Raw genomic sequence first — 23,203 nt, forward strand, 5'->3', positions numbered from 1 at the left:
TTTTTCATGTGAGGAATCAAGTGAATTTAAGAAACCCCAGAATGCAGGATTGACTCTGGGAATGCTGGGCTTCATGTGAGAGCAAGATCTGCTTCTGTGGAAAATTGCAGGTTGACTCACTGACCTGTCAGATGTAGAAGAGCTGTAGACTGATTAATTAAAAAGAAGCACTAAAATTGTTTAACTAGGTATTTGTTCTAAAAGCCTCCAAACTCCAAATGGAATGGTATGGCGGATTAGCTGTACTTTTGCATCTATTACTCCACTGTTAAGATGATACTTTGTACTTAGAGATGTGAAGTAGAATATAAATGATAATATAACTTAATATTTCTGGTAAAGTGCCTGTTATTTCTTTACATAAATTAACATTCACCCAGTGCAAAGGGCCTGTTTTCTCTAATGACTCAGTCTCTTCTGGGCCAGTGTTTTTAAAACTGTTGCTCTTACTGACATGGACTGAAGCTTGACATAGTTTGATTTCTCTTGCTTTAGTGGCCAATAAGACATGGAATAATTGAAGACTGAGATCTAATGGAGAGGTTCATGGAACAAGTTATTTTTAATTTTCCCTGAGCTGAAGCTGAGGGCCATCACTTTTTGATGGTGAGTAACTGGGACTGAGAGAAGAGCCCTGTGGATTCTTGGTTGCTTAGATTTTAAACCCAGGATATTCTTCCCTGGGGAGTTTTTAATTCCCACTAAAGCTCTTTGTATGAGTTGGAGTGCTTTTGGGGCAAATAACAGAAGGCTCAACCAAAATGTCCAAAACCAAAGAGGGCTTATTATCCCACAAAACAGGATGCCAGTGTCAGGCCACTCAGGACTGGTTACTTGAGCAGCTCAGAGATGGAGGTGAGAACCCAGCCTAATTCACCTGTTTGGCCTCTTGTGCTGGTTCCCCTCAGGCCCCAGGGTGGCTGCCCTATTTCCTGTACTGACTTTTGGTGTATTTGCTTTCAGAGTTTTAGAATTAAGACTCTCATCCTCAGAAACCTTCCTAGCAGATTTGCCCTGTCTGTCCGTGCCCAGTGTGGGCCCTAGAGGGGAACAAAATTACTTTGGTACATTTTGATGAGTCAAGATTCTCTCCTGTTGCTGGTGAGGGGACCACATCTCATCACCTGGCCCCAAGAGGTAAGTACCTAAACCGGCCTCCAGCAGCAAGGAATGAGGAGGGAGGAATGGGTTTGGGTAGGAAACCACCTGTGTAGTTAGGTGTCCTCCTGAAATAACTGGTTGGCTCTGACCTTTTCTTCTTACAGCAGAGGGAGCTGAGTCAAGGTGCTGTTTTGCCAAGGTTAAATCTCACACTAACACTGAGCTGAGTTACAGGCCCTGATATTGTGGATGTAATTGATCTTGTTCAGATGAAATAAAACAATACAGAGAAATGAAGAGAAGTGTCTCTTGGTTGTGGAGCCTGTTTTCATTGTTTTATGTTCTTTTTAAGTTAAAATTAATTACATGTATAAAACACTTACTTTAAGGAGAGCAATTGCATGTAACATAAGCTGCACATTAAAACCTACATAATTTAGCTTTGCATTTTTTCCATGCTAGTGCATTGTCAAATGGTCCCTGATCCAATTATATAATTCTTCCTAATGTTAAATATGGAATATTCTTTAGAATTATCTGGCTTAAAATATGTTAAGTACAAGGCTGTTATGGTAGTTAGTGGAATCTATATATTTTGTGTCTATTAAATCAAGTCCTTGAAAGTGCTCTAAGCTTTTTCCTGGCTGTATCTTTACTACTAGGAATTGCCACGTCCAAGTAATGTGTTTTACAGGCCACTGTGTATTTTCTCTCCTGTGTATCTACGATGGTTTATGTAAAATACATGGAGCCAGGAAACTGACAGTATGTCTGAGTGGCTTTGTCTTTACAGCCAAAACAAATTACAGACTCCCACCTGCCATGCTTGGCATGTTCCCTTCTCTCATACGTCACATAACTACCTGTTGATAGGACTCCAGGCATGGGCCTGGGGCCCAGCTTCCTCTCCCTGCCTGCCCCATCCCGCTCTGCTCAGAGGGAGTCTGAGTCTTAGGCCCGTGGAGCAAATGCAATCACCAGGACACAGCCCACAGGAAATTTTTCCTACCAGGAATTTTTCTGCTCTAGCTGGCATATACACCGCAGTACAATAAAACCAATTGCTGGGAACGAACTGGTGGTGTTTGGCATGAATATGGAAAAGCTTAAGTCCTTTGCCAAAAATGAGTATCTGAAGAGAATTTTCAAAAATAATTGTTTATTACATTAAACATAAGAAAATATTGTGTTACATTTATTGTACTTTGAAGTTAGGAGGTGTGTTTGCTGCATGATGTGACAGAGGAAGTTATGAGAAGGGTGGTTTTATCTCAGGCTTATGTCCTTCCTCATCAGTTAATGGGATAATTGAAGGGGAGTGAAGCAGGTACAGGGATTTGTGGCCATGTCCAGAAATTCATTGAAGACATTTACTGAACCACTACATCAGCTAATGGCTTCTTGGTGTAAAAGAGTCTAAAAGTTTTAAATTAAAGTTCCCTCAGTAGCCTATGAAATTGTCCCTTCTGACTGCCATGACAGACATCTGCACATCCATGGTGGGAATGAGCTCAGTAGGGCTCATGTTTTTCAAGAAGTTTCAGAGACTCAACTCATGTTGGTCACGTGGACTAAACAGATAGCAAATGGGAACCACACTCTTTTCTCTAATACTGAATTGCCCAGAGATCAAGACAGAATCATATATTCTAAAGAACTGCAGTGCTCTTGAAGGGAAATTGAATTGTAACTGTAGAGGAGATTTGCAAACTTTTTTGAATATGAATCAGGGGAGGAAGAGCAAGCAGCAGTGCTGCCCAAGGATGCTGGGAACCAGGAGCTCTGCCATCCACCTGAGAGCAGGAAAGATGTGTGTCCCAGCTCAGGGATGGAGGATCATCCTTCCTTCATCCTTTTGTTCCAATCAAGTCCTCAGTAGCCTGTGTGCTGCCCACCCACATTGGCAAGGGCAGGTCTCCTTACTCAGTCTGCTGCATGCTAAGCTCTTCCAGAGACACCCTCTCAGACACACCCCAGAAAGAATGGTTTACCAGCTCTCGGGGTACCCCTTAGCCCAGTCAAGCTGACACATAATAATCACCATGACATGTGGCTTGTCCTGGCTTACCGCAGTAACTCCCTTCCTGGCTCATGAGGGTGGCTCAGACCTGCTCTGTCCTGTACACTAGCACTGGCCGGTGTGGAGCTGGACATCCTTGGCGCTGCTGAGTCTGTTACTGCTGGCCCGTGTTCTTCCCATTTTCAGTATATTGTCATCTACACTCCTACTTGCTCTTCCTTGAGGATTTATGTTTTTAAAAATGTTTCTTTACTGCAGTTATGGAGAGGTTTGGGACTGGAGCAATATTAGTTGCATGTGTTCAGCTTGCTTTCTTTATCCAGAAATATGGATTGATTTTTATAGTACTGACTAATTATTCATTTTTGAATTAATACTTGATGATATTTTACCATTATTATGAATAAAATGCTTATGTAACTTGCATTCATGTGAAGTTTTAATCATATACTTCAGTATTTAAAAAATAAGAAAAACTTGATATCTCCAATTTAGATCTCGTTATATATAAATAATGGTTTTTGGAAGGTTTTATTTAAATTAGTCCTCTAAAGGAACAATTACTGGTGGTAAACATAGGAGAAAAGGAGGATTGAGGAAAACATAGATTTATGATTATGGTTCTGAGAACCCAGAAGAATGTGTCTTTAATAATGCTGAATTTGATTCAGGAGCCAGGAGAACCTAATTTTATTGTAAACTTTCTCTTAATGGAAGTGTATAGATTTTAATGTTAGTTCTTCACAGATGGTGAATTGTTTGGCAGCAAGTACTAAAGTGTAAAAATCAGTGATTTAAGCAAGTTAAAGGTTTTATTTTTCTTAAAGTCATTTGTAGCAGGGAGGGCAGTGCTGGTATGTCAGGTTTCTGGTGTCATTAGGGATCTGTGTGCTCTAGTATATTTAGCATATGGCTTCCATTCTAAGATTGCCTTAGATCACAAGTTAGCTGCTGCAGCTCCAGTCATCACCTCCATATTCCAGGAAAGAAGGAGTTAAGAGCAGAAGTGGGCCTACTACATGAGTCTACCTTCAACCTTGTAAGGAGCTTTCCCAGAAGACACATCCAATAACTTTTGCTTCTTATTGGCCAGAACTTACTTAGCCATCCCTGTACACCAGGAAGTCTGGGAAATGCTGTTTTCTGGGCCTGTGATTGATCAGTGGTCTGTCATTAAGGCAGAAGGCAGAATAGATACTGGGTAGGGAAATTGCAGTGCCTGCCATAATGATGTGACTACAGGTATGAAGACTGGCAGATCAAGAATTCAGCTGTCTTCACAACTGTGGTTGGATATGGAGAGTGTTTTCCACGTTACAGAGCCAACAGGCTAGGGAAAAGCCACACCAGGATGTGCTGTGGCTTCTGCCCTGGGGTGAAGTCTTTCTTCTGTTAGCTTCTCTGCCTGTGGAGAAATAAACCAGGAAGTTGTATTGGGAGTTTCTGTGGCCTTCGCACACAGGCTGTAACTCAGGGTTTCACAACTCTTGTAATGAATTTTTTTTTCTTATTATAGAACTATAAGTGTGATTTAGAAAATTTGGAAGATTCTTGTGGGGCTTTTCACACTCCTATCCCATTATCATAAATATTAACATTTAGTATAGCTATACTTAATCTTTTCACTCATGTTTTTATATGATTTTGCATTCAATATTGTGTCCTCCATCCCTCTCCCCCATTTTCTTGCACGGTTTTCATAATCCTCGCTTTAATGGTCATGCAATCATGTATCCAGTGGTTATTTCCTGTCTGTTTAGCAGCCCCACTATTTTTAGATGTTTACTTTTGTTTCCAGTTTCTTGGTTTTGTAAGATATAACATAAATTAATATTTGCACATTTTTTTTCTATATTTAGAGCATTTTTATATTAAGAATATAAAAATTATATATATATATATAATTTGGAGGTCCAGATGTGTTAATAATTTTGAATCTCTGGTATACCATTTCACACTGAAATCTTCAATGTACAAGAAGCCACATTATTTGAACTCAGGATTGATTAATATCATTTTTGATTATTTGACTTTTTAATTTGCAGTTTGAATACCTTTGATCTTAAACAGTTTTTCATGTATTTATTAGTTGTATTTTCTCCTTTGTGAATTGCCTATTCATGTCCTGGGTTTTGTACATATCAGTGTTTTATTGCTTTTATTGTTGCTATGATTTCTTTGAACTTTATTCTACTTAAATTTTTCTTTTGTGATAAAATGCACATACCATAAAATTTATCATTTTAACCATTTCTGAATGTACAGTTTGGTGAGTTGCGTACATTGACATTGTTGTGAAACCATCACCACCATCCATCTCAGGAACTTCTTCATCTTCCAAACTGAAACTCTGTCCACATTAAAGAATAACTCTCTTTCCCCTTCTCCCAGCCCTAGCCCCCACCATCCCCCCTCTGTCTCTATGACTGTAACTATTCTGGGTCCTCATATAAGTGGAATCATCCAGTATTAGTCCTTTCATGACTGGCTTATTTCACTTGGTATAAGGTCTTCAGGGTTCAGCCACATTGTAGCATGTGTCAGAATTTCCTTCCTTTTTTAGGGCTGAATAATATTCTGTTGTATGTATGGCCACAATCTGTTTATGGTGTGAAATCTTTCATATAACAGATAAGAATTTTTTGTCATAAGCAGATACTTTTTCTCACTTGATTTTTTGTAGGTTATGTTTTTGAACATCTATAATTGTAAATTTTTATGTAAGTAAACCTACTTTCCTTTGATGTTTATATATATTTTTCATTCATCTGGGATTTATTTGGAACATCACTTGACACTGAAATTAAACCCAGGAAGAATCCAGAGCCAGGGTTAATCTACTTCTTGTTGGAATGCCTTCTATAGGCTCACATTTTTTTTAAACCAGGCAGGAAGGAAACATTGCATGACTATGCTCCCACTTTGCATACCTTTCTAGCCTTCCTCTCTTCATCCTATTCCCCCCTCTAATCAGTTTAAATGTTATGTTTATAAAATTAACTTATTAAGGTTCTTGGATTCCTCTTCAAGGTAAGAGAAGACTCTAGGTCTCTGGAGTTAATACATTCAATTTCTTCTGGCCTGAGATATATTCTTGATATTACAGTTGATTGTTGATATATTCAGCACTTGCTAAAGGCCCAGCCCTCTCCCCACCAAGCATTTGCATGAATTAACTCACTTATTTAATCCCACAGACAATTGTGGGGTAGGTAGTTATTAGGCCTGTTTTTCAGGTTGGATAGGAGGTGCCATAAGGAGATATATTGTAACCTAAATATTGGAATCCACAGCTATTCTTCATGTGCTTTAAATGAAAGAAAACTAAAAAAAAAAAAAATCTGATATAGTAATCACTAACACAGTTCTAAATGTGTACTGGGAACATTAAGGTATTAACTAATTTGATCTCAGCCCCTTGAGGTAGGCACATTAAAATAAGTAATGTGTTGTTGAATAACGTTTAGATCATTTACTTACAATCTGCTTTTGATGACTTTATTATTTCTTGTCTATGTCTTAAGATTGCTTTCTCTCTCCCATTCAGGGAGTGTATTGATTCTAATCAGAGTAATTAAAACTTACTTGGGGCATGATGTTTGAGCTTTGTATCAGACAGGAGTATAAACTAAAGCCCCCAGCTAGTTGATAGCCAGATTTGATTATTTGCTTGAAGAGTTAGCATACACACAGCACAGAATTCAAAAGGTGCAGTACGATTTCCAGTGCAAGAGTGTCTCTTTCCCACTTCTGTGTTGCCTTCCAGATCCCCTTCCTGGAGGAAACCAACTTTACTGGTGCTTAACCAGCAATAATTATGTGCAGGCACATGGATTATACATAAACTTGATTCATAAAATGGTAACAAAATTGACATACTATGGTACATTTTGATTTTTACTTTAAAAATTTTAGAAATTATAATTTGAAATATATGAAATTTACCCACTTAACACAGTTTTAAATGTATCATTTGGTAACGTTACCTACATTGATATTGTGATGTAACAGAACTCTAGAACTTTTCCATCTTGCAAGATCAAAACTTTGTGCCCATAAACAGCTCCTCATTTCTCTCCCTCATACACCTTGCTTTTTTAAAAAAATGTTGTAGATACAGAAGTATATTTAAGAATGTGTATGTATGGAGAGGCCTCTTTTCATGTAGCAAATTTATAGTAGATATTGTTTCATATCTGCAGACACACTGCCCATCCTTTTTAATTGCTGCAAAGTGTTACATTTTATGGATGTGACCTAATCTGTGTAATCAGTTCCTTGTTATGTGCAGTTATGTTTTTCTGATCTTGGAAGCTGTGACAACTGTGCACCTCTCTGAGGCACCTTGTTTTAGATGTCCCTTGGCTTGACAATGGAATTTGATTTTGTCTCATAGTCTTTGTTCAGAGACTTTCTCTTCAGTAGGTGAGTTTTTCACTGGTACATGCTGATGATTTTAGTGATAATAATGCACTTTCACTGAGTACGTTCCCCATGCCAGGTGCTGCCATGAGCACTTTGTTTAGACTCCTGTGAAGTCAGTGCTAATTATGCATGGAGAGAGGAAATCACTTTCCAAACTTGGTAAAATCGAAGGTGGGGTGTAGCTGGGCTGATTGGAGTTGGAGCTCTCCCGTTGCCCGTGCTGAAATGGCCTGGGCTGTGTGGCAGGTGTGTGTGGTCACAGCTGCTTTTCTGGTGCTGTGCTTTCTGGTTTTAGTGTGTTTTATTTATGTATGGATATTTTAAAACTCAGGCTTGGCTTTCTCTTTGGTTTCTATTGGGTGCATATTCGTTCTGATAATTGGTAAAACATATTTTAACATAACTGTACTTTTGTATAAGATATTTACCTGTATTTGTTTAGGGATGATTATTTCCTACTGTGCTTAGTGACCACGTTGGTACATGGCCACATTTCTTACCTCCTCCTCCTTTCTTCTATCACCTGCTTTTGATTGTTTATGTTAGTGAACTTACTCTGATATTTATGTTTGTGACTTTATGTTTACTGGTGTCTCTGCTGCTCTACCAAGAAAACAATATCTTTTGATTCCATGACACAAGGGCATCAGTGTCTTTATATTTTCCTCCTTTCCATCTGTGCCTGTCAACTTGATACTACTCCTGTTGTTTTAATTTATAATATTTACATTCTCTTCTATAGCTATAGATTCTCCCAGAAAAGAAAAGCATTTATCCCTACATCTTAAATGGACTACTTGCTCACTGTAAGTCTTTGGCTGTACTTTATGCATTCTTATTATTTGGCTAAAGCTTATTGTCTGATGGTTAATTCATGAAGGATTCATAGAAACCAAATTCTCTCAAGTTGTTGTATGTTTAAATATATTTTGTTTTTGCAACAGACTTGATTGGCAGTGTGGCCAGATATAGAATTCTGGGGTCATATTTTCCTGCCAGAAAAGTCTGTAAATGTGGCCCTGTGTGTCCCAGTGTCCTGCATGCAGCTGTGCCAATGGCCAAGACAGGCTGCCCTTTTCCTGCTTTAAGAGTATGTTGCTCTGCTCAATAAGCCTAAAAAAACACCATAGGCTGAGTGGCTTCAACAACAGACAGTTGTTTTCTCACAGCTCTGGGGGCTTTAGGTCTGAGATCAAGGTGCCATCATGGTTGGTTTATGATCAGATCTCTCTTCCTGGCTTGCAGATGGCCTCCTTCTCACCAGGTCCTTGTGTGGCTCTTCCTCTGTGTGTGAGTGAGAGAGAGCTCCCTGATCCCTCTGCCTTATCCTGCAGGGATGTTAGTGCTGTCCTGTGACCTCACTGATCCTGGATTACCTCTCTAGGGGCTTCATCTCCAAACACAGTCAACTGAGGGTTGCAGCTTCAGCATAAGAGTTTTGGGACACACAGCTCAGTATATAACAAAGGGTAATGTGGATTTTTATTTATTTATTTTTTTGCCAAAAGGCCTAGATTTTTTTTCCTTTCTTTGTTTTTTTTTTTTTCTCCTTTTCTCTCTCTTTTATTCCCTAGCTTAAATATGTGATGTAAATCCATATTTATTAACATGGAAAAATGTTCAACATATTGCTGAATGACAAAAAGCAGTTTTATTTATTTTTATCTTTCTGTAATCCTGTTAATTTCCTCCTATTAGATAATAGTTATTATTTTAAATAGACATTTTAAAAAACTCGGATATCTATGTCATGATATTCATCTGCTTTATTTTTATATTTTTCTGGGTACATGTTTTTTATCTGCCATTTGTTTTTTCCTATTTTCTCTCTCCATTCTCTTCTTCTTTGAGTGTTTTTATATGGTGTTTGGCTAGTCTCTTTGTGTTCTTTCCTCATCTTTGAGTGAGGGGATCTCTTTCTGAACTGGCTGTGTGTCGGGTTTAGGCTGGGTGGTGGGCAGTGTCTGGGTGAAGCAGCTTCTGTCCCAGGCTTGTCTTTCTCACAGCTGATGGTGGAGGTGTAACTTCTCACCTTGCTGCCTGTGCTCTGAGTGGAGCGACCTGGGGAGCGAGGCTCCTGCAGCTGTGCTGCTCAGACTGCTCTGACTCCAAGCAAGGGCTCTCTGCTTTTGCTCTTCTCTGGAGAACTGGATATTGCCTGGTATCTGAAGTCACTGGTGTTCTCTTTCCATGTCCTCACTCATCTGGTCTCAGTGGGGCTGTTATTGCCCTTGGCAGCTCAGTGCATGTCTCTTCAGATTCACGGTGTTTGGGTGTTCTGTTATCCGAGGTGGAGTTTCCTTTTCTGTAGCTTGTTCTTGTTTTGGGGTGGATTAGTAAGAGCAGAAGTGTTTAGAGAGGCTTTACTCTCTCAAAGATTTTAAACCTCACAGCCAAAATATGTTTAATCAATCACTCTGGGTGTACTCTGTCTGCCCAATTAAGGAGTTGTACAGCATCTTAATGAACATGCTTTTAGATTAACATTTTGCTGTTCTGATGTAATTACATGAAATTTGGGTGAACACTAAATATAGTGAATATTTCCTTACAGACAGAACCTCCTCTGAATACACCAGAAAATAAAGAATATCTTGCAGAAATTATGTTCAAATTATTTAATGTACCGGGACTCTACATTGCAGTTCAGGTAAGGACAAGTGACTTTCATGATTCCCAAGTGACCTTAGTTGTCTAATGTGGAAGAAATGGTGATTCTAGAGGCCTCTGTAAGATTGTGTGATGTGGTTTCCTTTCCCATGCACTCAAGTGCACATGAACTCATCCCATTCAGGTCTGAGCTCAAACACTGTACAGAGCAATTTCTGTGATTTATGTTTTTACTGCTGGTGTAGAGTTTGTCCAGCTTTTGTCTGTTTACATTCATTAAAATCTAAGGTATCCTCAGGAAGACAAGATCAAGATGTAGGTGTGGTTCTTTGGCTATTTTTACTTCTGATCATAAAAAAGAAAATATACTATAGAATCTGTTAAAACAAAACAAAATGAAACAAAATAAATGTCTTTCAAGGGTTTCCCTTTGTGGATCTGAGCTCCTGTGGTTCCATGAGTTTACAGAACTTCCCCTGAAGCTGCTTGTTCTTCGTGGGGGGTTTGTTGTTTTTAGGTGTAATGTATCTGCCTCTATATAAGGGAATTGACTGAAATTTGGGGGAATAAATGATAAAATTGTTTTCCAAAATGCTTCCTGCATATTCTATTCCCTTACTTGTAGGAAAAAAGAGGAGGAGTTGCATAGATGTTTAACTTGGAAGATTCCACATGCTGTGTCCTCTGTGTGGTGATTCTCAGTAGACAGTGATGTCTTAAAGGCTCTGAAAATGCCTACATTAGGAAACTCTGTTTATTCCACCACTTCCAAATTTAACCAGAAATATTCCCCCACCCCTAAGCTGTTTCTGTTCCATGGAGTAGGAGACACTTCAGGAAACACTGGCCCAGTGGTTCTCAAAGTGATCTATGCAGCAAGGTCTCCTCAAAAGTGTTTTTTTCAAAATACACATTCTCAGAATTTATATCAGACCACGGGTTTCCAGCCTCAAAATTTTGGATCGGGCAGTCCTCAGGGGAGGGGAGGGTACTGAGCTGTGTGTTGGATGTCTAGCAGCATCTCTGGTCTTGACCCACCAGGGGAAGCACCACCACCAGCCTCCCCTCCCTCAAGTGTGACAGCGAGAAATGGCACCAGGTATTGCCAGGTGCTCCTTGGGGCAAAATTGCCCCTGGTTGAGAACCACTATCCTGGTTCTGCCAGATGAGAATTTCTGGGTGCCAGGCCCAGTATTTTGTCTTTCTAAAGTCCCCACAAGTAGTCTTATTGCAATCCATCTGTGGACCCACACTGGGAACCAGTGGATTAGAAATTAAAACCTCCTGATTCCACAATAAATTTCCTTTCTCTCTGGCTTTTCTTTGCAAAGCTTTGATTTATCTTACTGAGAAGTTGACTCCTCCAGATTAAGTGCACAGAATTTACATGTTAGTTGTCCACTTTGGAATTTGGATTTGGGAGGAAGATGGAAGGTAGGGAAGGGAAAGGTCATTCAGACTCAGTAAGAAAGAAAGGGCTTATTGCTCCAACCTGAAGATAGGCTTGTGGAACACTTGAGAAAGTCCCCATGCTGATGGTCTCTGTGGTATTTGTGAAGGCAGTGCTGGCCTTAGCTGTGTAGTGGACATCATGACAAGTTGGTGAACACACATTAACAGGAATCATCATTGACAGCAGGGATGGGGTCACTCACACTATCCCAATGGTCAGCAGGGCACCGAGTTCTGCTCTGTCTGTGGGCCTAACCTGATTTGAGGTGAAGGAAGCAGTGAAAGGAAAAACCCTTCTGTTAATTAAAGCACCACTTTTGAAGACATACCTGTACTTAGCAAAGGTAACAAGAGCCTTTAAACACAGTTGTGTGAGAAAGTGGAAGATGCCTAGTGTCTGTGGCACTGGCAGTTGGAAATTTGCAGTAGCAGATTTGTGCAGTCTGGTGTCAGCAGTCGTCTGATGTCCCGGGGCTCTGCTTGGCCCCGGTGTCACTTTGCCAGGAGGGCTTTCCTGACTTTCATTCTGAACTGTAATCTGGATATCAGTGGGTGCGGCACATGAACATTTGGAGGATGATTTTGTGTTCTGTGACAATCCTCTGGAGAGGATTTGTTTCTTGCTTTTTAAAAATTTTTTAAGAGCCAAGAAGGAGAGATTGTTCACCTTGACTTGTAGGATGCTCTGCAATGTCACTTTTTGGTTTTAATTTTCAAAATATAACAGAAGTGATTTCTAATTCAGGCTTCAAGAGACTATATATATATAGTACCAAATATATATATATATATATATATATATATATATATATATATATTTGGTACAATGGACTAGTTAAATGAATTATTTAAAGTTTTTTTTTTAATAAATTGAAGCTATCTGGAAGGGGTTACATTGGGAATTCAGACCTGCCTTTCCTTCTCCACGTCCCTTCTTGGAGGCAACCCCTGATACTAATGTTTGTTATTTTGTGTATTACAAGTATCTTTTGTGCAAATATAGGTTTGTGTGTTTATGTGCTAAGCTCCTTTTAAAAATGCAATAAATGAATCACTATGCTATACACTGGAAACTAACAGAATTTTGTAAATCAACTAAGACAAATTTAAAAAATGCAAACTAGTTTTCTTTTAAAAAACAATTCATTTATTTCATTTAAAAATAGTCACTGTTTTATTTCAGGACGTTGCAGAGATGATGTACTAATATGCTGGTGCTTTAATACCTCAAAGTTCAGAAATCACTGCAGGGGGAGGCTGATGTGTCTACAGTCAGGAGGAAAAATCCAAATCTTTCCCCTCTGTCATTGCACCCTGCCAGTGTCCCCTTTGCCCGGGGGTGAGGAGAGGCAGGAGGCCTGCAGAGCATGCTCTGTGCTCGCAGCCCCTTCATCCAGTCTCGGAACACTGCCCCCTCCTGGGTGTGAGGTGTTTAGGTGCCACTTGCTGTGTGGCCCTGCCTGGCTCCTCTCTGAGGTCACGTCCTCAGAGGTCAGTGCAGGCCAAGGTCAGGGCCTGTGCCTGTGGGTCTGCTTCCTGGCCTCCCCTGTGCATCTGAAACAAGTTTCACACTACGTGCAGGCCCACAGAGAAAGTTGTTGTTCAAATTTTTCTCTGTTTCTTAATGCAGTTTTTTCCCCCTATTTATAAAAATTACATTTACTGTACAAAATTTAGGTAAAATGGAGAAATGTAAAGAAGAAAATAGAATGACCCTCAAACCTGCCCAGAGGACTGTGCCACACTTTTTTGGTATAGTCTACTGAGCTCTTTTTCTTAGACAAACAACACACATTTTAAGCACAGTTGGGATACCCTCCATCTGATTTCATGTTCTAATTGTACAATGTGCTCCTGAGGTTGTATTTTGCATATTGACTTATCCCTGATGTATCTTTATGGTTAAATACTCTGTGGAAAGATATTTAGTAACTACCTGACAGCCCATCATGTGGGTGTAGCACAACTCACTTACTTGTTTTCCTACCATTGGCTGTGGTTTGTTTTAATATATTTAATTTGTGATGAAGCTGATACTCAAAATGGGTTGAATTAATTTTAGAAAATGTTATATGTAATATATTGAGTATAGAAATTGTGAATAGTTTCTGTTTGTGAGAGCTACTGTTCTTATGATTTTTTTATTTTAATAATGTGTACATATCTTTTATCTTGATCTTAAATATTTTACAATTGGCTTGGGCTCCTGAGAAAGGCTACACACTCTCTCACTTCTAGAAGTTGGGCACCTCAGAAGACATAAGAGGAATTCAGTCACCTGTTCTTGCAACTTCAGTGGTAACTGTGCTTATAGATAGTGGAACTGATCCATCTGTCAGATGGATGAGGATTTGCTCCAGCCTTCTGTCTCCATGAGTGTGTGACAAGCAGCCAGTGCCATCAGGGAGCTCAGAGTGCCTCCTCTACCTGGTGCAGGTGGGGACATTGTCCACTCTGCACAGCTACTCCCACCAGCATGAGCTGGACCTTCCCAGCCTGTGGCCTGCATGTTGAGTGGCACCCCAGGGGGCTGGTGAGGACCTGGGACCACACAGCAGCTCCTGTCCCTCTCCTGCTGGTGATGGCTGACAGCCTGGTCACTGGTCCGGGAGGGCAGCTGGGTGAGCGGATCCAAACTCCCCCCAGCATGGATCTCACATAGCATAGGGTTGAGGGGAACCTGCCAGACTATTCCTTCCTACCAAGTGCAGCTCTTACTAGAGTGAGCAGATCGGTTATTGAGTCTTAAATGCATGCCTAAACCATGCTGTGTACTTGACCCGCTCCCTGTCACTGGGTCTCTTCTGTGCACCCACTCACCGCATATGATGGGTGAAGATGCCAAGGCTGAAACATATGTGTTAACAGATGTGGCCATGGTTACTCTGCCCACAGATGTGGAACCAGGATCTGAGTCCTGGTTGTCACACTCTAAGTCCTGCATGCTAACCAGGTGGTTGACATTTAAATGCAAGCCAATTTGTAGTTGGTTTAAAAATTAATAGTTAAACAGCAAAAAAAAAAAAAGTGACAATGAATATATATATGTTCATGTATAACTGAAAAATTGTGCTCTACACTGGAATTTGACAAAACATTGTAAAATGCCTATAACTCAATAAAAATGTTTATAAAATTAATAGTTAAAACTTTTTCCTTTTTGTTAGAGGAACAATAAAATGACCCATTGTTCGGACAGACAGCAGCATTTTGGAAATTAACTGCCTTCTGTGGTTTTCTCTTCACATTCCTAATGGAAAGGCCACTTTGTTTGCTTACAGAGCATCTCAGGTTCTCCTAATGGAATTGCATGCATGGTCATTTTATTCCCCCTCCCCCAGTCCTGAGCTTTGCACAGAGTGGAGATTCAGTAAATGCTTGCATTGCCAGGGCAGGTGGGGGCAGGAGTCTAACTTACAGTCCAGGGAGGGCTTTCCTCCTGGAGTTACTCACATGGTGTTTTGCCTCTCTGTCTCCCCAGGTGGAAGGTTAGGTAATTGGAAGCTGCATCAAACACATCCCTATTGCAGGTAGAGATATGTATTTCATTCAACAGCTGCCAAGTGAGAGGGAGGTGGGATTCCCTCCTGAGCAACCACTGGAGACCACAAAGGCCATTAAGGTAAAAACAGATGGGAAATGGGCCAGTTTGGTGGTGAGAGAGAAATAGTGTTTGCACACTTCCCCTTGTGGCCACCACCCCTGCTCCCACTGTGCCTTCCCTCCCCTCCCCATGAATGTGGGTCTCCATCTGTTTACCACTTGAATTAAGGGGCTGAAAACTTAGCCTCTTCTCTGAACATGGATGCTTGTGGAGTTCTCCAGCTGTAAATGAGAGCAGCTTGTTAACTGGTATTGAGCATCCTGCCTAGTACGATGTCATTTAATTGGAGCCTGATTAGACAGAACCTTCAATTAGCCAATGTGTCTTACACCTCTCCCTCCAGGCTTCATTTCCTGAGTAAGGAGCAGACAGCAGCAGCAGTGACTGTGAGGAATCCTGTGCAGTCAGCCAGAATTCAAACTCATTTCCAGCTCTTGCTGTGTGTGGTTCTGTACCCTGAGAATTACCATTCAGAGTGATGCTGTTCTAGGGTGAATCATTGAACAGAGTCCACCTGTGTTTTCTAGACTCCGTTACCATGCTGGAGGAGTTACAGGAAGCTCTAAAATTAAATCAGTAAGATTCAGAGGAAAATGGCTCATTGGTCCTTATTTAAAATGCCCACTTGACTGATCCATCGGTTTGGTCTTTGTGTCACTCTGTAGGTAGCAGTTGACAGACCCCTTTCAAAGCAATTTTCTCATCAGGTTGCAAAATCAGGACAAATTACTGTTTTGTTTTTGTTTTGTTTTAGTCAAAATGAAGAGATTCTTAGTAATACAAGGATAATTATTATATAAAGAGCAAAGATTTTGTTTTTGGAGAAAAATTTAAGCATGGAAGTGACATGTGACCTTGAACACACAGTTTCTGAGCTGCAGGGGAGTTTAAGGGAGGTTAGCCTCCCCCCTTCCCTCCCACTTTTGCACCCAGTAACAAGCTGGTTGAAGGAAAGCTAGTGCCTGGGGGGAGTCCCACATTTTGCATGACACTCTTGGTGGACGGAGAGGTATTTTTAGGACAGGGTGCACAGGTGCGAGTCAGGGCCCATGTGAGTAGGGTGGCTGGGTGCCCGGGTGTACCCAGGACTAGAGTTTCCAGGGATGGGTCACTTCACAGCTTGGGTGTGTGGTCCTGGGCAGCCCATGGGAGTCAATCCTTTTCCCCTGGGGGAAGGTTTACAGAAGTAGCATAAGACTTTCTTTTTATGTTAAAATATTTCCTAGAACTTCCCCTAGTCCTTTCCTTGTGTTTCTTCAAGGAAATAAATTTGGATAGTTGACCCAAATTCCCTCACCTCCCCATTCCTGTTACCAATATGTCTCACAGCCTCTGGCTCCTGACTGTCGGGGTGGCCATGCAGGTGAGAAGGGCCCTGAGTATGCTGACTGTGACAGAGGCTGCTCTCCTAGTCCTCGTCGTGGGCTTTACCTTCCTCACTGGCTCTCTGGGGTCCATCTCTGACCCTGAACCAGGTTTGGCCCATTTGGGCAGTGACAATGTATCACTCAGCCATGAAGGTAGGCAGTGGAAGAGCTCCTTGTGTTCCCTGCAGGTCAGCCACCCCATCCCTGCTGTCAGTTAGTTCTTGCCCCACTTCCCTCTGTGGGAGTGGGTCAGAGTTACCCTGTGTCTTGTTGCCCCTGTGGGCAGGAGTGGGCCTGTGGATGCGTGGATTCTGTTGGTGGGGACAGTGGTGGTCCAGGACTTGGGGCTGACACACTGCACACCATCAACACTGTGGAGGCACTTCCTGCCTTCAGTTAAGCCTCTGAGTTGCTGAGAGACATTGACCTGGTGTCTTAGGACAACTTACTGTTTCTGCCCTCAGCCTGGTAGATTTGAAGTTGTATGGGGTGACCCACTCACTCAGTTATCAGTGAGCACAGGGGTGTGTAGCAAGTCTGGCCCATCAGTCTTACAGTTGTGCAGAGTATACCAAGGATGGTATTAGGTTTCATTTCAGGGATTCTAAGAAATTTTGAACTTAGTATCATGAAAATGCCTTCAGAGGTCCTCCTGAGCACCAGCTTTGGGCCTGACAAAGTGCAGGCATTGAACAAAGCCCACCTGGCCCACAGGAAGCTGACTTTCAGAATCCGGTACCCAGGGGCCAACTGCTGTTCTTGTGAGGTTAGCTCTAAGGACAGATGATCAACCCAGAGACCCCCAGTCAGGCATCACCAGCTGAGGAAACACTTTGCACAGCACAGGCTGGGGCTGGCACTGAGCGGGTTCTCATGCCCCAATGTGTGGCAGCTCCATCCTGTCAAAGTCGGGCTTTCCTTTGGTTCATGGTCCCAGCACCTTATAAAGTGCTCTGCCATTTACTTATTTATCACTGTCACTTGTTACTCTGACTCTCAGCCAGTGTATGGGCCAGTGGGCAGGGGTCTGTGTGTGTTTTATTCACTTGTGCATCCCACGTGCCTAGGCACTCACTAACTCTCTGTCATGGAGCCACTGAGTGTGCTGTGTCAGACCGCAGAGCAGGTTAACCACCTGCCAATCGGATGTGGTGACCACAGGGCCAGATCTTCTGCCTTCAGATCTGGGTTGGGCTGCGATGCGGGTCTACTTGTCCCAGTGGGTGGCAGCGAGTGCCTGGGCAGGTGTCACGTGGGGACATACAAGGAGTAAGAAGAGAGGAGATGGAGACTAGGGACTTGATAGGCACCGTCAGACATCATCTCAGATAGTAGGCAGCAACATGTGACACAGTGAGGCTGGGACTAATAGCAGAGCTGGAAAGAAAGCAGAGTACGTGGCCAGAGCATAGCTGTTAGACATCACTGAGCCCAGTAAGTGTCCCTTGGAGCTGTGGCATTGGGCAGGACTGATGTCGGGGGTTTGTGGTGCTGGAGTTACTGGGTGTTTGCCGGAGGGCAGACTGGGTGGCCGCTAATGCCTGGTGACATCTCTGTGTGTGTGTCTGCAGGAGAAGTACTGTCACATTTGCCCCAATATAGTCAAGAAGTTTGCCAAGTATGACGTGGATCAGCAGAAGTGGATCAAACAGCAAACAGGGAACAATGCCATAAGCCAGAAGAAATTCATTATCGATGTTGGCTAGGAAAGTTTCCCAGGCCCTGAAATTTTCTTTCACCCAGAGGTAAGACATTTGCTTTCTGAGTGTGCAGAGAATGACGTGTGTGGAGCAATGCTGTCACCTCGTGTGTGCAAGAGTGGCTCCCCGTTGGGCTCCCAAGTGAGGTGGCCACCTTTCAGGGAGGACCTTGGGAGTGTAGGCTGCAGCTTCAGTGGCTGCTCTGGCTCCTGCATGGTCCATGCACTTGACTGGGTGTTTCATCATGCTCCTCTTTGGGTCTGGCTATCTGTTAAACAGTTAATGGTTGGTTAAACCAAGAGTGGTTAGGAAGAAGCTTTAAGAGCAATAGAAGAGAATGGATTTGAAATTCATCTCCTACTGATATGAAAACTAGTTAATCTCGAGGATTGATTGTAATTTGCCTCTGTATAAGAGTACGATAGCGTACATATAACCTTCCCATCACACATGACGATCCATCCCCAGTCCAACATTTAACCCAGTACAGCTGGTCCTGCTGTGTTCCCTGCTGCAAGTTAGATAAAGCTTCTGTCTGAGGACAGCCTTGGAAAGAAGAATTAAAGATATCATCAGTTTAGCAAGTAGTCACAAAGAATTATTACTGCGTTTGTAAAAGCAGTAACTAAGAGGCAATATTTTAAGGTTTAAGTAAAATGGACTTTATTTGTATTTTGGTATATTTTTCTGCCTCATTCAGTTTACATTTAATAGGTAAATACAAACCACTGCCTGTTCTTCGATGTGTATGACTGTTCAGGTAAATGGCACACAATGTATGTCTGACAGTACCTGATATCACGGCACTCATTCGCTCGTGATAGTCTTCAGTTAAAATAGACATAAACCAGCAAAGTCCAGTGAACAGCTGCATGGCGCCTTCTTCTTCCCTCGAGCACATTGACACTTTTCATGATTTTTAAAGCATTTTTAAGAATTTTGTAATTGAATTACTTATACTTTAGCTTATTTCACTTATGTAATTGAATGTAAGATTTTTTAGTTAATAACATGGTTATTACCATATTGATTGTTTTCACCTAGAAGCCACCACCATTCCCCATTCCCAGTCTTCTAGCTCAGATTTACAGTGTGAGTCACTGACTAGGTTTTTTCTTATATCCTGGCTAACTTTTTCATGACATTAGTGTCTATACATCACATGCTCATTATCTACAATATTTTTCATTACATGCCACATACACTGCGCACTTGCTTTTTACAATCTCATATAAAGTTTGAGTCACTGTGTATTCTAAAGCAGGACTGGTCTGTCTTTGTTACTGTTTGATTTCTTTTCCCTCTCTAAACCCACACATTTCATCTCTTGAAGGGACATGTCACCATCACTCCATGCACAGAGTCACTTGGATTAATTTGACACATTCATTCCAATGTGATGGTTTAAAAGGCATAGTGAATTCTGTATTTGTTAAAGTTACATTTTAAAAAAGTTTGTTGAGAAAAATGTGTATTGTTTCTTTTATATCTGTACAAAATTCTGTTCACCAACCTGGATTTTATGCAATCCATCTCAGATGTTGTTGACAAAGTAACACAGAACTGTCCCATTGATGTCCACCATCTGCTATATAAGGTATAAGCTGCTTGGGTAACATGCTTGGATTTCATTCTGAAATTAAAGGCCCAGCATTCTGAGAATAATAGACCCTTACCATCAGTCTGCAGATAGTCCTATTTGACTTCTGTTTTATAGGATTTGTTAAGGGCCTGATTCCTGGTAAAATATTTTTCTTGGAGTGAGGGTGACTTAAATGCTTGGCAATATAACTCAGTTAGCCAGAAGTATTTGATTTAAATATTCTAGTATCTCTTATTCTTATCTGCCCAGCTGTATTTTTAAATTGGACAATTTTAACCCTCCATGTTGACTGAAAGATCAAGGGGGTCCTTCCCCTCTTGCTTTCTGTGAGTTTGCTGGTCTTGCTTCATGAGTATTTAGATTAGTGCCAGATGTGTTGTTGTCAGAGAGAAGGAGGAATCTGAAATGAACAATCAGAAAATGCTCATGTAATGTTTCTCCAAAATTCTTTGAGTGCAGGGAATTTTGAAACTTGAAAGGAGAAAAAGGCAGTTCATGTAACTGTAGGATGAAGGAAGCGTTGCTGAAAGCCAGAGGGGAGGGGCAGAAAGTGGCAGTCAGCTGGCCCTGCTTCCCTGCCTGCTCACCTCTGTCTGCACATCCTGCTTTTCCCCCAAGACCACGTCTCCCCTTCACAGATGCAGGGGCCTGCACCTTAGGGGGGAGAGGACCAGGCTCAGTAGGGAGGGCTTAATACAGTTTATTTCATCTGGACAGTAGAATACTATTCAGCCTTTAAAAAGAATGAGGTAAAGCAATGTAAATTCAAATGAAAAGATGTCTACAGTATATATTGTCAAATGAAAAAGCAAGTTGTAAAATTTACACATAGTATTATTTCATTTTATTTAAAATATACTTTATGTATATATATATATATATATATATATATATATATATATATATATATATATAAGAAAAGGAATTGAATGATATGTGTTAAACTCCTTAAAGGAAATAAAATATATCTGGGCAAGAGATGGATAACTCTTACTTTCTACTCTTTGTGTTTTAAAATTATTTGAAATTTTACGGTTAATAAATGTTATTTTTATTATTGGAAAATATTTTCTATATAGACAAATTTGATGGGTAAAAGCAAATAATAATTTGGTTTTTATTGGTATATAACCTTAATTAAACACATCTCACCTCCAGTAAATGTGCAAGGAAGGGAAAGCAAAGGCAGATGAGAGTATTAAGTTTAGTGCAGTATGTGGCTTGTTCTCCCTACTTCTTAAATCTCACATAACATCAGCTGTGTCTTCCTGTCCATGAAAGCAAGGAACAAGTGTGCACTATCTAGTCCTCATTTCATCATGGTGGAGATGGAACTTCTGCCAGCAGTAAGGATTGCTCATGCTGGGGTTGAGTTTTCTCATTTGATCATTTAGTTTGCTTTCAATAGATTTACAGGATTCTTGAAGTAGAGCTGGTCTTCTAGCCTGAGTACCTTATTTAACAGATGATGACACTGAGCCCTACAGATAGGAAAAGGAGGCAAAACTGGAGGGACCTGGGTCACATGGGGCAAACTGGTCTTCGACGTTTTTCTAATTGAGGTAGGGTTGATGTACAATATTATATAAGTTCCAGGTTGCAGTTTTTAAAGGTTATACTCCATTTATAGTTATTATAAGATATCAGCTATATTCCCTGTGCTGTATAACATATCCTTGTAGCTTATTTATTGTATAAGTAGTAGTTTGTACCTCTTAATTCCCTATCCCAGTCTTGCCCTCCCCTCTTCCCTGTCTCCATGGATACCCATTAGTTTGTTCTCCATACCTGTGAGTCTGTTTTTTGTTGTTGTTGTTGTTGTTGTTATGTTCACTAGTTTTCTTTTTCAGAGTTCATATATAAGTGATATTCTACAGTATTTGTTTTTTCTGTCTGACTTATTTCACTCAGCATAATACTCCCCAAGTCCATCTATATTGTTGCAGATGGCAACATTTCATTCTTTTTTATGGCTCAGTAATATTCCATTTTATATATACCACAACTTCTTTATCCAGTCATCTGTTGATGGACACTTAGTTTGCTTCCATATCGTGGCAATTGTAAATAAGGTTACCATGAACATTGGGGTTCATATATATTTTTAGGTTAATGTTTTCATTTTCTTTGGATGAATACCCAGAAGTGGAATTGCTAGATCATATATTAGTTCTATTTTTAGTTTTTTGAGAAGCCACCGTCCTGTTTTCCATTGTGGTTGTAATAGTTTGCATTTCTATTGTTCCTTCTTTTCCTAGTTTGGGTGTATAAATTATACTGACTAAGCCCAGAGTGAACTAGTTGCTCACAGTGTCTCTCAATGTGACTACACATTGAATCAAGTGGGAAGCTTTTCAAATCAGGATGCCTGGGCCAATTATATCAGAATCTCTGGGTGGGGGTTTGTGATTTTGGGGGACTCAGCTCCTGAGGAGACTGATGCGCATGGACAGCCAGGGCTGAAAACTGGCTTCAAGCAGCACATGCTGCCTGCAATGACTTGACCTCCTGGATAAATCACAGGCCTCCAGGACTCAGCTCTCACACACTAGTCTCTGTATAAACTATACACCAACAGTGTATATGGGTTCAATTTTCTCCACATTGTTGCTGAATGTTTGTGGTTTTGTGGTCTTTTTGATGATAGCCATCCTGGTAGACACGAGGTAATATCTCACTGTGGTTTTAATTTGCATTTCTCTGATGATTAACAACACTGAATGTCTTTTCACTGCCTGTTTTCTTGGCTCAGTGGCAGGAACTATAGGTCGATTTTCTTTTGATGAAGCAAGTAGGAGGAGGCTTGCTTTAGGTCCTGCTGACAACACCTGAGATCTTCTTGGTCACTGAGTGAACACCTTACTCAGGCTCATTGACAAGAAAAAGGTGGTGGAGAATATAAAATGTGGCTTTGAAAATTCAGACATTTTAGAAAACTAAAACTTTTTTTTTAAGAAGTAGTCATAATCTAATTTTTATTTCAGTCTGTTCTGTAGATAAGGGTGTTCACATGCTGCCTTTTTTTAATTTATTTTTTGTTCAGTTTCCAAGTGTGTTGGAGGTTGGGTCTGGGAATGGTTCTTCTTTTTCATTTTATTATAGCTCTCTATCTTTATGGGTTAAAGATTGTCAGTTATCTGTTGTAGACTTGAAGGGCTTTTTTTAAGTGGAAGTTTTCCTATGTTGGCTGCACACATTTCCATGATATTGCTGTGAGATCTGTTTTTGGTATAGTGTGGTGCCATGTCATTCTTGTGAGTGCATTGCCTGTTGTTTCTATGATTGCCAATGTGGTTTTTGTTGTGGTGAACACAATCTACT

General features: G+C 40.8%; 1 long non-coding RNA gene across 1 annotated transcript; it reads left to right on the forward strand.

Annotated features, from left to right (window-relative positions):
• The first annotated feature begins 973 nt into the window (after positions 1 to 973).
• LOC141577355 (uncharacterized) lies at positions 974 to 15,324 on the forward strand. Its single transcript, XR_012506228.1, has 3 exons — positions 974 to 1,137; positions 10,101 to 10,196; positions 15,090 to 15,324. It is a non-coding gene; the product is annotated as an uncharacterized LOC141577355 (long non-coding RNA).
• Positions 15,325 to 23,203: the final 7,879 nt, after the last annotated feature.

This window comes from Camelus bactrianus, chromosome 4 (genome assembly GCF_048773025.1).
Source record: "Camelus bactrianus isolate YW-2024 breed Bactrian camel chromosome 4, ASM4877302v1, whole genome shotgun sequence".
Lineage (NCBI taxonomy): Eukaryota > Metazoa > Chordata > Mammalia > Artiodactyla > Camelidae > Camelus > Camelus bactrianus.